Genomic DNA, 12,858 nt, shown 5'->3' with positions numbered 1-12,858 from the left:
CTGTGCTCCTCCGCATCGGAACAGAAAGGTCCTCGGCTACGTCTCGCACGGAGAACCGTGCCAGAAGCACACGCTTGCCGGCGCTGGCCCCTGCAACTCGGAGAAACTTGTCTTTGCACCACATTGCCGGGCAGTCCCCTTTGACAGCCTGCACAACGCCCTCAGATGGCGGTGCTCTTTGCACGGTTCTTGGCAGCTCCAAGTACCCCCGCGCACATGACAGGCTCGTAAAGACCAAAGAGGCGACTAGTCGTCTCGCCCAGAAACAGGGAGCGGCACAAAAGCATGCTCTTCACGAGCCATTCTCGTCGGCCAGCCGGTTGTGCTCTGTCGAAAGGCTTGGACACCTAAACACTCAAGCGCTTGCTTTCCTGGCACATTTCTCGAAGCGAGAGCTAGACGGGCACTTTGGACCCTATCGAAACAGAAGGAGAATGATTCTACTACCTGCAGCTGAGGCAAATCCGTGCACAGCACGCTGTGCATGCCAGCACTTGTGCACGCTGATGGGCAGCGAAGCTGAATGCCCTCGCTGGGCTTCAGTTCTCTGCAGGCGGCAGCAGGCGAAGATTGAAGCCGCGGAGCACGGGACTTCTGGGTGCTCGCCAGCGAATTGCCGAAGTCCAGCCAAATGCTCCTTCGCAAGCCCATTTCGCCGAGAAGACTCTTCTTGCTGCTTCAGGAAGTAAGGCGCAGCCCTTCGACTTCATCCCACAAGCTGGCTCGGAAGCAGTTCCTTACAGCTTCAGTGTTGCAGAGTGCATGCAGCTTGAGCTCAGCCAGAAGGAGGCGTCTACAAAGGAGGCGTTCTTGAAGCAGCCCTTCTCCAAGCACAAGCCACGGAGGCTCTGTAAGCTTCCTTCTCAGCTGGACATGCCGGCACCCTGTTCACGCTCGCATCACCGTTGCCAACTTCCAGCAGCTGCTAGCATGCAAACAGGCTCGAGAAGTCGAAGCCAGTGCTGTGCTGCACCTTCGCCTTCGCCCACGTAAGCCACGTCAGTGCACTCTGTACTTGTCTCCTGTGCTGCATCTAGCGTGATCTTCTCTGCAGCTCGGAGCCTCAAGGGAAGAGCAGCTGTTCCCACGGAAGGTTGGTGCTGCTCTAAGCAGCAGCACAAGGAGCTGTCTTTGGAGTTCCTTCTTCTGCTGCTAGCGTGACTTTTCCAGGCAAGCGAGTGGCAGCCCCGCTTTCCCTGCAGCCTGTAGGATGCGCACACAAGCCGTGTGCACGGCAGCTTGGTTCTTCGCTTTTCGTAGCGAGTGGCGCTTTCATTGCCCCGGAGGCGAACAGCCGTCTGCTTCTCGCGCAGAAGGCTCTGCCGGCGGAGGGGCGCACCAGAGCACTGCTTCTGCCGAAACACGCCTGGCCCATACACAGTCCCCTCTCCGGGCTACGTGGCAGCACACTCTGCCTCTCCTGTGCTCCTCCGCATCGGAACAGAAAGGTCCTCGGCTACGTCTCGCACGGAGAACCGTGCCAGAAGCACACGCTTGCCGGCGCTGGCCCCTGCAACTCGGAGAAACTTGTCTTTGCACCACATTGCCGGGCAGTCCCCTTTGACAGCCTGCACAACGCCCTCAGATGGCGGTGCTCTTTGCACGGTTCTTGGCAGCTCCAAGTACCCCCGCGCACATGACAGGCTCGTAAAGACCAAAGAGGCGACTAGTCGTCTCGCCCAGAAACAGGGAGCGGCACAAAAGCATGCTCTTCACGAGCCATTCTCGTCGGCCAGCCGGTTGTGCTCTGTCGAAAGGCTTGGACACCTAAACACTCAAGCGCTTGCTTTCCTGGCACATTTCTCGAAGCGAGAGCTAGACGGGCACTTTGGACCCTATCGAAACAGAAGGAGAATGATTCTACTACCTGCAGCTGAGGCAAATCCGTGCACAGCACGCTGTGCATGCCAGCACTTGTGCACGCTGATGGGCAGCGAAGCTGAATGCCCTCGCTGGGCTTCAGTTCTCTGCAGGCGGCAGCAGGCGAAGATTGAAGCCGCGGAGCACGGGACTTCTGGGTGCTCGCCAGCGAATTGCCGAAGTCCAGCCAAATGCTCCTTCGCAAGCCCATTTCGCCGAGAAGACTCTTCTTGCTGCTTCAGGAAGTAAGGCGCAGCCCTTCGACTTCATCCCACAAGCTGGCTCGGAAGCAGTTCCTTACAGCTTCAGTGTTGCAGAGTGCATGCAGCTTGAGCTCAGCCAGAAGGAGGCGTCTACAAAGGAGGCGTTCTTGAAGCAGCCCTTCTCCAAGCACAAGCCACGGAGGCTCTGTAAGCTTCCTTCTCAGCTGGACATGCCGGCACCCTGTTCACGCTCGCATCACCGTTGCCAACTTCCAGCAGCTGCTAGCATGCAAACAGGCTCGAGAAGTCGAAGCCAGTGCTGTGCTGCACCTTCGCCTTCGCCCACGTAAGCCACGTCAGTGCACTCTGTACTTGTCTCCTGTGCTGCATCTAGCGTGATCTTCTCTGCAGCTCGGAGCCTCAAGGGAAGAGCAGCTGTTCCCACGGAAGGTTGGTGCTGCTCTAAGCAGCAGCACAAGGAGCTGTCTTTGGAGTTCCTTCTTCTGCTGCTAGCGTGACTTTTCCAGGCAAGCGAGTGGCAGCCCCGCTTTCCCTGCAGCCTGTAGGATGCGCACACAAGCCGTGTGCACGGCAGCTTGGTTCTTCGCTTTTCGTAGCGAGTGGCGCTTTCATTGCCCCGGAGGCGAACAGCCGTCTGCTTCTCGCGCAGAAGGCTCTGCCGGCGGAGGGGCGCACCAGAGCACTGCTTCTGCCGAAACACGCCTGGCCCATACACAGTCCCCTCTCCGGGCTACGTGGCAGCACACTCTGCCTCTCCTGTGCTCCTCCGCATCGGAACAGAAAGGTCCTCGGCTACGTCTCGCACGGAGAACCGTGCCAGAAGCACACGCTTGCCGGCGCTGGCCCCTGCAACTCGGAGAAACTTGTCTTTGCACCACATTGCCGGGCAGTCCCCTTTGACAGCCTGCACAACGCCCTCAGATGGCGGTGCTCTTTGCACGGTTCTTGGCAGCTCCAAGTACCCCCGCGCACATGACAGGCTCGTAAAGACCAAAGAGGCGACTAGTCGTCTCGCCCAGAAACAGGGAGCGGCACAAAAGCATGCTCTTCACGAGCCATTCTCGTCGGCCAGCCGGTTGTGCTCTGTCGAAAGGCTTGGACACCTAAACACTCAAGCGCTTGCTTTCCTGGCACATTTCTCGAAGCGAGAGCTAGACGGGCACTTTGGACCCTATCGAAACAGAAGGAGAATGATTCTACTACCTGCAGCTGAGGCAAATCCGTGCACAGCACGCTGTGCATGCCAGCACTTGTGCACGCTGATGGGCAGCGAAGCTGAATGCCCTCGCTGGGCTTCAGTTCTCTGCAGGCGGCAGCAGGCGAAGATTGAAGCCGCGGAGCACGGGACTTCTGGGTGCTCGCCAGCGAATTGCCGAAGTCCAGCCAAATGCTCCTTCGCAAGCCCATTTCGCCGAGAAGACTCTTCTTGCTGCTTCAGGAAGTAAGGCGCAGCCCTTCGACTTCATCCCACAAGCTGGCTCGGAAGCAGTTCCTTACAGCTTCAGTGTTGCAGAGTGCATGCAGCTTGAGCTCAGCCAGAAGGAGGCGTCTACAAAGGAGGCGTTCTTGAAGCAGCCCTTCTCCAAGCACAAGCCACGGAGGCTCTGTAAGCTTCCTTCTCAGCTGGACATGCCGGCACCCTGTTCACGCTCGCATCACCGTTGCCAACTTCCAGCAGCTGCTAGCATGCAAACAGGCTCGAGAAGTCGAAGCCAGTGCTGTGCTGCACCTTCGCCTTCGCCCACGTAAGCCACGTCAGTGCACTCTGTACTTGTCTCCTGTGCTGCATCTAGCGTGATCTTCTCTGCAGCTCGGAGCCTCAAGGGAAGAGCAGCTGCTCCCACGGAAGGTTGGTGCTGCTCTAAGCAGCAGCACAAGGAGCTGTCTTTGGAGTTCCTTCTTCTGCTGCTAGCGTGACTTTTCCAGGCAAGCGAGTGGCAGCCCCGCTTTCCCTGCAGCCTGTAGGATGCGCACACAAGCCGTGTGCACGGCAGCTTGGTTCTTCGCTTTTCGTAGCGAGTGGCGCTTTCATTGCCCCGGAGGCGAACAGCCGTCTGCTTCTCGCGCAGAAGGCTCTGCCGGCGGAGGGGCGCACCAGAGCACTGCTTCTGCCGAAACACGCCTGGCCCATACACAGTCCCCTCTCCGGGCTACGTGGCAGCACACTCTGCCTCTCCTGTGCTCCTCCGCATCGGAACAGAAAGGTCCTCGGCTACGTCTCGCACGGAGAACCGTGCCAGAAGCACACGCTTGCCGGCGCTGGCCCCTGCAACTCGGAGAAACTTGTCTTTGCACCACATTGCCGGGCAGTCCCCTTTGACAGCCTGCACAACGCCCTCAGATGGCGGTGCTCTTTGCACGGTTCTTGGCAGCTCCAAGTACCCCCGCGCACATGACAGGCTCGTAAAGACCAAAGAGGCGACTAGTCGTCTCGCCCAGAAACAGGGAGCGGCACAAAAGCATGCTCTTCACGAGCCATTCTCGTCGGCCAGCCGGTTGTGCTCTGTCGAAAGGCTTGGACACCTAAACACTCAAGCGCTTGCTTTCCTGGCACATTTCTCGAAGCGAGAGCTAGACGGGCACTTTGGACCCTATCGAAACAGAAGGAGAATGATTCTACTACCTGCAGCTGAGGCAAATCCGTGCACAGCACGCTGTGCATGCCAGCACTTGTGCACGCTGATGGGCAGCGAAGCTGAATGCCCTCGCTGGGCTTCAGTTCTCTGCAGGCGGCAGCAGGCGAAGATTGAAGCCGCGGAGCACGGGACTTCTGGGTGCTCGCCAGCGAATTGCCGAAGTCCAGCCAAATGCTCCTTCGCAAGCCCATTTCGCCGAGAAGACTCTTCTTGCTGCTTCAGGAAGTAAGGCGCAGCCCTTCGACTTCATGCCACAAGCTGGCTCGGAAGCAGTTCCTTACAGCTTCAGTGTTGCAGAGTGCATGCAGCTTGAGCTCAGCCAGAAGGAGGCGTCTACAAAGGAGGCGTTCTTGAAGCAGCCCTTCTCCAAGCACAAGCCACGGAGGCTCTGTAAGCTTCCTTCTCAGCTGGACATGCCGGCACCCTGTTCACGCTCGCATCACCGTTGCCAACTTCCAGCAGCTGCTAGCATGCAAACAGGCTCGAGAAGTCGAAGCCAGTGCTGTGCTGCACCTTCGCCTTCGCCCACGTAAGCCACGTCAGTGCACTCTGTACTTGTCTCCTGTGCTGCATCTAGCGTGATCTTCTCTGCAGCTCGGAGCCTCAAGGGAAGAGCAGCTGTTCCCACGGAAGGTTGGTGCTGCTCTAAGCAGCAGCACAAGGAGCTGTCTTTGGAGTTCCTTCTTCTGCTGCTAGCGTGACTTTTCCAGGCAAGCGAGTGGCAGCCCCGCTTTCCCTGCAGCCTGTAGGATGCGCACACAAGCCGTGTGCACGGCAGCTTGGTTCTTCGCTTTTCGTAGCGAGTGGCGCTTTCATTGCCCCGGAGGCGAACAGCCGTCTGCTTCTCGCGCAGAAGGCTCTGCCGGCGGAGGGGCGCACCAGAGCACTGCTTCTGCCGAAACACGCCTGGCCCATACACAGTCCCCTCTCCGGGCTACGTGGCAGCACACTCTGCCTCTCCTGTGCTCCTCCGCATCGGAACAGAAAGGTCCTCGGCTACGTCTCGCACGGAGAACCGTGCCAGAAGCACACGCTTGCCGGCGCTGGCCCCTGCAACTCGGAGAAACTTGTCTTTGCACCACATTGCCGGGCAGTCCCCTTTGACAGCCTGCACAACGCCCTCAGATGGCGGTGCTCTTTGCACGGTTCTTGGCAGCTCCAAGTACCCCCGCGCACATGACAGGCTCGTAAAGACCAAAGAGGCGACTAGTCGTCTCGCCCAGAAACAGGGAGCGGCACAAAAGCATGCTCTTCACGAGCCATTCTCGTCGGCCAGCCGGTTGTGCTCTGTCGAAAGGCTTGGACACCTAAACACTCAAGCGCTTGCTTTCCTGGCACATTTCTCGAAGCGAGAGCTAGACGGGCACTTTGGACCCTATCGAAACAGAAGGAGAATGATTCTACTACCTGCAGCTGAGGCAAATCCGTGCACAGCACGCTGTGCATGCCAGCACTTGTGCACGCTGATGGGCAGCGAAGCTGAATGCCCTCGCTGGGCTTCAGTTCTCTGCAGGCGGCAGCAGGCGAAGATTGAAGCCGCGGAGCACGGGACTTCTGGGTGCTCGCCAGCGAATTGCCGAAGTCCAGCCAAATGCTCCTTCGCAAGCCCATTTCGCCGAGAAGACTCTTCTTGCTGCTTCAGGAAGTAAGGCGCAGCCCTTCGACTTCATGCCACAAGCTGGCTCGGAAGCAGTTCCTTACAGCTTCAGTGTTGCAGAGTGCATGCAGCTTGAGCTCAGCCAGAAGGAGGCGTCTACAAAGGAGGCGTTCTTGAAGCAGCCCTTCTCCAAGCACAAGCCACGGAGGCTCTGTAAGCTTCCTTCTCAGCTGGACATGCCGGCACCCTGTTCACGCTCGCATCACCGTTGCCAACTTCCAGCAGCTGCTAGCATGCAAACAGGCTCGAGAAGTCGAAGCCAGTGCTGTGCTGCACCTTCGCCTTCGCCCACGTAAGCCACGTCAGTGCACTCTGTACTTGTCTCCTGTGCTGCATCTAGCGTGATCTTCTCTGCAGCTCGGAGCCTCAAGGGAAGAGCAGCTGTTCCCACGGAAGGTTGGTGCTGCTCTAAGCAGCAGCACAAGGAGCTGTCTTTGGAGTTCCTTCTTCTGCTGCTAGCGTGACTTTTCCAGGCAAGCGAGTGGCAGCCCCGCTTTCCCTGCAGCCTGTAGGATGCGCACACAAGCCGTGTGCACGGCAGCTTGGTTCTTCGCTTTTCGTAGCGAGTGGCGCTTTCATTGCCCCGGAGGCGAACAGCCGTCTGCTTCTCGCGCAGAAGGCTCTGCCGGCGGAGGGGCGCACCAGAGCACTGCTTCTGCCGAAACACGCCTGGCCCATACACAGTCCCCTCTCCGGGCTACGTGGCAGCACACTCTGCCTCTCCTGTGCTCCTCCGCATCGGAACAGAAAGGTCCTCGGCTACGTCTCGCACGGAGAACCGTGCCAGAAGCACACGCTTGCCGGCGCTGGCCCCTGCAACTCGGAGAAACTTGTCTTTGCACCACATTGCCGGGCAGTCCCCTTTGACAGCCTGCACAACGCCCTCAGATGGCGGTGCTCTTTGCACGGTTCTTGGCAGCTCCAAGTACCCCCGCGCACATGACAGGCTCGTAAAGACCAAAGAGGCGACTAGTCGTCTCGCCCAGAAACAGGGAGCGGCACAAAAGCATGCTCTTCACGAGCCATTCTCGTCGGCCAGCCGGTTGTGCTCTGTCGAAAGGCTTGGACACCTAAACACTCAAGCGCTTGCTTTCCTGGCACATTTCTCGAAGCGAGAGCTAGACGGGCACTTTGGACCCTATCGAAACAGAAGGAGAATGATTCTACTACCTGCAGCTGAGGCAAATCCGTGCACAGCACGCTGTGCATGCCAGCACTTGTGCACGCTGATGGGCAGCGAAGCTGAATGCCCTCGCTGGGCTTCAGTTCTCTGCAGGCGGCAGCAGGCGAAGATTGAAGCCGCGGAGCACGGGACTTCTGGGTGCTCGCCAGCGAATTGCCGAAGTCCAGCCAAATGCTCCTTCGCAAGCCCATTTCGCCGAGAAGACTCTTCTTGCTGCTTCAGGAAGTAAGGCGCAGCCCTTCGACTTCATCCCACAAGCTGGCTCGGAAGCAGTTCCTTACAGCTTCAGTGTTGCAGAGTGCATGCAGCTTGAGCTCAGCCAGAAGGAGGCGTCTACAAAGGAGGCGTTCTTGAAGCAGCCCTTCTCCAAGCACAAGCCACGGAGGCTCTGTAAGCTTCCTTCTCAGCTGGACATGCCGGCACACTGTTCACGCTCGCATCACCGTTGCCAACTTCCAGCAGCTGCTAGCATGCAAACAGGCTCGAGAAGTCGAAGCCAGTGCTGTGCTGCACCTTCGCCTTCGCCCACGTAAGCCACGTCAGTGCACTCTGTACTTGTCTCCTGTGCTGCATCTAGCGTGATCTTCTCTGCAGCTCGGAGCCTCAAGGGAAGAGCAGCTGTTCCCACGGAAGGTTGGTGCTGCTCTAAGCAGCAGCACAAGGAGCTGTCTTTGGAGTTCCTTCTTCTGCTGCTAGCGTGACTTTTCCAGGCAAGCGAGTGGCAGCCCCGCTTTCCCTGCAGCCTGTAGGATGCGCACACAAGCCGTGTGCACGGCAGCTTGGTTCTTCGCTTTTCGTAGCGAGTGGCGCTTTCATTGCCCCGGAGGCGAACAGCCGTCTGCTTCTCGCGCAGAAGGCTCTGCCGGCGGAGGGGCGCACCAGAGCACTGCTTCTGCCGAAACACGCCTGGCCCATACACAGTCCCCTCTCCGGGCTACGTGGCAGCACACTCTGCCTCTCCTGTGCTCCTCCGCATCGGAACAGAAAGGTCCTCGGCTACGTCTCGCACGGAGAACCGTGCCAGAAGCACACGCTTGCCGGCGCTGGCCCCTGCAACTCGGAGAAACTTGTCTTTGCACCACATTGCCGGGCAGTCCCCTTTGACAGCCTGCACAACGCCCTCAGATGGCGGTGCTCTTTGCACGGTTCTTGGCAGCTCCAAGTACCCCCGCGCACATGACAGGCTCGTAAAGACCAAAGAGGCGACTAGTCGTCTCGCCCAGAAACAGGGAGCGGCACAAAAGCATGCTCTTCACGAGCCATTCTCGTCGGCCAGCCGGTTGTGCTCTGTCGAAAGGCTTGGACACCTAAACACTCAAGCGCTTGCTTTCCTGGCACATTTCTCGAAGCGAGAGCTAGACGGGCACTTTGGACCCTATCGAAACAGAAGGAGAATGATTCTACTACCTGCAGCTGAGGCAAATCCGTGCACAGCACGCTGTGCATGCCAGCACTTGTGCACGCTGATGGGCAGCGAAGCTGAATGCCCTCGCTGGGCTTCAGTTCTCTGCAGGCGGCAGCAGGCGAAGATTGAAGCCGCGGAGCACGGGACTTCTGGGTGCTCGCCAGCGAATTGCCGAAGTCCAGCCAAATGCTCCTTCGCAAGCCCATTTCGCCGAGAAGACTCTTGCTGCTTCAGGAAGTAAGGCGCAGCCCTTCGACTTCATCCCACAAGCTGGCTCGGAAGCAGTTCCTTACAGCTTCAGTGTTGCAGAGTGCATGCAGCTTGAGCTCAGCCAGAAGGAGGCGTCTACAAAGGAGGCGTTCTTGAAGCAGCCCTTCTCCAAGCACAAGCCACGGAGGCTCTGTAAGCTTCCTTCTCAGCTGGACATGCCGGCACCCTGTTCACGCTCGCATCACCGTTGCCAACTTCCAGCAGCTGCTAGCATGCAAACAGGCTCGAGAAGTCGAAGCCAGTGCTGTGCTGCACCTTCGCCTTCGCCCACGTAAGCCACGTCAGTGCACTCTGTACTTGTCTCCTGTGCTGCATCTAGCGTGATCTTCTCTGCAGCTCGGAGCCTCAAGGGAAGAGCAGCTGTTCCCACGGAAGGTTGGTGCTGCTCTAAGCAGCAGCACAAGGAGCTGTCTTTGGAGTTCCTTCTTCTGCTGCTAGCGTGACTTTTCCAGGCAAGCGAGTGGCAGCCCCGCTTTCCCTGCAGCCTGTAGGATGCGCACACAAGCCGTGTGCACGGCAGCTTGGTTCTTCGCTTTTCGTAGCGAGTGGCGCTTTCATTGCCCCGGAGGCGAACAGCCGTCTGCTTCTCGCGCAGAAGGCTCTGCCGGCGGAGGGGCGCACCAGAGCACTGCTTCTGCCGAAACACGCCTGGCCCATACACAGTCCCCTCTCCGGGCTACGTGGCAGCACACTCTGCCTCTCCTGTGCTCCTCCGCATCGGAACAGAAAGGTCCTCGGCTACGTCTCGCACGGAGAACCGTGCCAGAAGCACACGCTTGCCGGCGCTGGCCCCTGCAACTCGGAGAAACTTGTCTTTGCACCACATTGCCGGGCAGTCCCCTTTGACAGCCTGCACAACGCCCTCAGATGGCGGTGCTCTTTGCACGGTTCTTGGCAGCTCCAAGTACCCCCGCGCACATGACAGGCTCGTAAAGACCAAAGAGGCGACTAGTCGTCTCGCCCAGAAACAGGGAGCGGCACAAAAGCATGCTCTTCACGAGCCATTCTCGTCGGCCAGCCGGTTGTGCTCTGTCGAAAGGCTTGGACACCTAAACACTCAAGCGCTTGCTTTCCTGGCACATTTCTCGAAGCGAGAGCTAGACGGGCACTTTGGACCCTATCGAAACAGAAGGAGAATGATTCTACTACCTGCAGCTGAGGCAAATCCGTGCACAGCACGCTGTGCATGCCAGCACTTGTGCACGCTGATGGGCAGCGAAGCTGAATGCCCTCGCTGGGCTTCAGTTCTCTGCAGGCGGCAGCAGGCGAAGATTGAAGCCGCGGAGCACGGGACTTCTGGGTGCTCGCCAGCGAATTGCCGAAGTCCAGCCAAATGCTCCTTCGCAAGCCCATTTCGCCGAGAAGACTCTTCTTGCTGCTTCAGGAAGTAAGGCGCAGCCCTTCGACTTCATGCCACAAGCTGGCTCGGAAGCAGTTCCTTACAGCTTCAGTGTTGCAGAGTGCATGCAGCTTGAGCTCAGCCAGAAGGAGGCGTCTACAAAGGAGGCGTTCTTGAAGCAGCCCTTCTCCAAGCACAAGCCACGGAGGCTCTGTAAGCTTCCTTCTCAGCTGGACATGCCGGCACCCTGTTCACGCTCGCATCACCGTTGCCAACTTCCAGCAGCTGCTAGCATGCAAACAGGCTCGAGAAGTCGAAGCCAGTGCTGTGCTGCACCTTCGCCTTCGCCCACGTAAGCCACGTCAGTGCACTCTGTACTTGTCTCCTGTGCTGCATCTAGCGTGATCTTCTCTGCAGCTCGGAGCCTCAAGGGAAGAGCAGCTGTTCCCACGGAAGGTTGGTGCTGCTCTAAGCAGCAGCACAAGGAGCTGTCTTTGGAGTTCCTTCTTCTGCTGCTAGCGTGACTTTTCCAGGCAAGCGAGTGGCAGCCCCGCTTTCCCTGCAGCCTGTAGGATGCGCACACAAGCCGTGTGCACGGCAGCTTGGTTCTTCGCTTTTCGTAGCGAGTGGCGCTTTCATTGCCCCGGAGGCGAACAGCCGTCTGCTTCTCGCGCAGAAGGCTCTGCCGGCGGAGGGGCGCACCAGAGCACTGCTTCTGCCGAAACACGCCTGGCCCATACACAGTCCCCTCTCCGGGCTACGTGGCAGCACACTCTGCCTCTCCTGTGCTCCTCCGCATCGGAACAGAAAGGTCCTCGGCTACGTCTCGCACGGAGAACCGTGCCAGAAGCACACGCTTGCCGGCGCTGGCCCCTGCAACTCGGAGAAACTTGTCTTTGCACCACATTGCCGGGCAGTCCCCTTTGACAGCCTGCACAACGCCCTCAGATGGCGGTGCTCTTTGCACGGTTCTTGGCAGCTCCAAGTACCCCCGCGCACATGACAGGCTCGTAAAGACCAAAGAGGCGACTAGTCGTCTCGCCCAGAAACAGGGAGCGGCACAAAAGCATGCTCTTCACGAGCCATTCTCGTCGGCCAGCCGGTTGTGCTCTGTCGAAAGGCTTGGACACCTAAACACTCAAGCGCTTGCTTTCCTGGCACATTTCTCGAAGCGAGAGCTAGACGGGCACTTTGGACCCTATCGAAACAGAAGGAGAATGATTCTACTACCTGCAGCTGAGGCAAATCCGTGCACAGCACGCTGTGCATGCCAGCACTTGTGCACGCTGATGGGCAGCGAAGCTGAATGCCCTCGCTGGGCTTCAGTTCTCTGCAGGCGGCAGCAGGCGAAGATTGAAGCCGCGGAGCACGGGACTTCTGGGTGCTCGCCAGCGAATTGCCGAAGTCCAGCCAAATGCTCCTTCGCAAGCCCATTTCGCCGAGAAGACTCTTCTTGCTGCTTCAGGAAGTAAGGCGCAGCCCTTCGACTTCATGCCACAAGCTGGCTCGGAAGCAGTTCCTTACAGCTTCAGTGTTGCAGAGTGCATGCAGCTTGAGCTCAGCCAGAAGGAGGCGTCTACAAAGGAGGCGTTCTTGAAGCAGCCCTTCTCCAAGCACAAGCCACGGAGGCTCTGTAAGCTTCCTTCTCAGCTGGACATGCCGGCACCCTGTTCACGCTCGCATCACCGTTGCCAACTTCCAGCAGCTGCTAGCATGCAAACAGGCTCGAGAAGTCGAAGCCAGTGCTGTGCTGCACCTTCGCCTTCGCCCACGTAAGCCACGTCAGTGCACTCTGTACTTGTCTCCTGTGCTGCATCTAGCGTGATCTTCTCTGCAGCTCGGAGCCTCAAGGGAAGAGCAGCTGTTCCCACGGAAGGTTGGTGCTGCTCTAAGCAGCAGCACAAGGAGCTGTCTTTGGAGTTCCTTCTTCTGCTGCTAGCGTGACTTTTCCAGGCAAGCGAGTGGCAGCCCCGCTTTCCCTGCAGCCTGTAGGATGCGCACACAAGCCGTGTGCACGGCAGCTTGGTTCTTCGCTTTTCGTAGCGAGTGGCGCTTTCATTGCCCCGGAGGCGAACAGCCGTCTGCTTCTCGCGCAGAAGGCTCTGCCGGCGGAGGGGCGCACCAGAGCACTGCTTCTGCCGAAACACGCCTGGCCCATACACAGTCCCCTCTCCGGGCTACGTGGCAGCACACTCTGCCTCTCCTGTGCTCCTCCGCATCGGAACAGAAAGGTCCTCGGCTACGTCTCGCACGGAGAACCGTGCCAGAAGCACACGCTTGCCGG

The sequence above is a fragment of the Corvus hawaiiensis genome, chromosome 8 (genome assembly GCF_020740725.1).
Source record: "Corvus hawaiiensis isolate bCorHaw1 chromosome 8, bCorHaw1.pri.cur, whole genome shotgun sequence".
NCBI classification, from domain to species: Eukaryota; Metazoa; Chordata; class Aves; order Passeriformes; family Corvidae; genus Corvus; species Corvus hawaiiensis.
Note: the sequence above shows the minus strand (reverse complement) of the source record.